The sequence below is a fragment of the Bidens hawaiensis genome, unplaced genomic scaffold (assembly GCF_021521415.1).
Source record: "Bidens hawaiensis isolate Kalapana, Puna unplaced genomic scaffold, B.hawaiensis_p1.1 tig00042300_1, whole genome shotgun sequence".
Classification (NCBI taxonomy): domain Eukaryota; kingdom Viridiplantae; phylum Streptophyta; class Magnoliopsida; order Asterales; family Asteraceae; genus Bidens; species Bidens hawaiensis.
The window spans coordinates 41,562-43,483 of record NW_027497490.1 but is presented as its reverse complement, the minus strand read 5'-3'; the positions used below and the strand labels follow the sequence as shown (position 1 = coordinate 43,483).

At 37.8% G+C, this 1,922-nt stretch overlaps 1 pseudogene across 1 annotated transcript; it reads left to right on the top strand.

Annotated features, from left to right (window-relative positions):
* Positions 1-301: 301 nt before the first annotated feature.
* Positions 302-1,289, top strand: LOC143593541 (protein SPIRAL1-like 2; annotated as a pseudogene). The gene is made up of 2 exons (XR_013146123.1): positions 302-628; positions 1,013-1,289. The product of XR_013146123.1 is annotated as a protein SPIRAL1-like 2 (transcript).
* The last annotated feature ends 633 nt before the right edge of the window (positions 1,290-1,922 follow it).

Sequence of the window (1,922 nt, the reverse complement as noted above, 5' to 3'; positions counted from 1 at the left end):
TATATATAGCAATTTAACACTAATAAATAATAATTCAGTAAACTTTCCTACCATTAACAAATTAACCTTTTGCAACTTGCAAAACACTAACAATCACAACAAGTAGGAACCAATTATGACTTAAAACACTGATATCGTGAATATCGGTGGTATATCGGTCAAATATCATATCAGTCCGATATTATCGGTACCGATATTCTGACCGATATTTTAACTGATATTTTACCAAGGGACTGATAACCGATATATCAGTGATATATCGGTGATATCGGCTGCATAGGTATTTTGTATTCATACAATTTGAAAACGACACGAAAAATAACAGAAAATGGGCCGAGGTGTAAGTTGTGGTGGAGGACAGAGTTCCTTAGGATACTTGTTCGGTAGTGAAGAGGGTGGCAACACTCAACCGCCTCCAGAGAACCCGAGCGAAGATGCGGCAACCACTGAGCCATCACCTGACAATTCAGAACCCTCGGATGATAACACCACCACTGAGACCGACGATTCTTCACAGTAGGCTGCTGAATCTTATAGTATTATCAACCAAGATCCTAAACTGGCTACTGACAGCTCAACAAACAATTACCACAGGGCAGATGGCCAGAACTGTGGCAATTTCATAACTGTATGATACCTTGCTTTCAGTTTTAACATCTACAAATAATATTAGTTATCGGATGATTTACACACACCGTCACATCTAGTCGCACACCATTTCAAACGATCGTTCAGATAGAGGTCAGTTTTGACAAAACTTTTTTTTTTCAAAGTTTGACTGTCTATGTTCAGATTAGTCGTCTTGATATTGACAAAATGGCCGTTCTAACTAATAATTTTCGAAGTTTGTTTGGCCGTCATTGTTCAAACGACTCAATAATTTTCAAGGTTCGACTTTTTTGTTAACGACACTCTGAGTGTTTTGTGGACGATCGTTTGATGGTGTTAATTAAATCAGACTGGGGCGGTGTAACTATAGCATGACCGTTTATGTGTGCGTGATTTGTGTCAGGACCGACCATCAACCAAGGTCCATGCTGCTCCTGGTGGCAACTCTTCCTGGGTTATCTCTTCGGTGATGACAAGAAATAATGGACTGGCTTGTGCATGTGAGGTACAGCTGCTACTTGTTCCTCAACATGTAGTAGTAGTATTATATGCTAATTAAATCCTGATGTCAGTTTATATGCTGTGAAAATTGTAATGTATCTTTGATGCACCACTTGGAAAAGAGCATCATTTGGTATTTTCTAAATAATAATTAATGTCTGGCTTAATATTTTGTTTAATGAGTGGGTGCTGAAGTACATCAAATATAAACAACACATGATCAAAATTAGGAGTGTTTTTGAGGGGTGGTACTAGAGTGACCGGATACGGATCTAGAAATTTGGAATATTGAAACGAGAATAAGACCATTCGAAATTGGTCAATACATGTGTGGTCTCGATTTAGGATATGTTCATTTTCAAATCGTACGATAAACAAAATAACTTCACAAGCCTCTCAAAAATGTATTTAAAATATTTGAGGCCTCTTAATGTTTATTTTAAATGATTACCATTATAATCTAGTATCAATAATTTGTTTAAGATAATTATTTGTGCGTATTAGATCATCTCCGCCTCAACTAGGGGATGGATGCCCCTTTCCCTCTCACAATTCTTCACGGGCGTTCATGCATCCTCAAAAGTCCGTCACCCCCCCTCTATCCTCAACATCAGGACACCCTCACGGGTGGTGCTACACCCTTGCTTGGAGTGGTACGTCTTACACTATAATTAGCCTCTTTTGTGTAACGCTTACATTTTATTGATTTTTACAATAATATTCAGTATATTTTATAAACACCCTACTTAATTTTGTGAAGGTTTGAGGAACTTCACATTTATACCGGTCCCTTTCCTTGACAGACGACTATT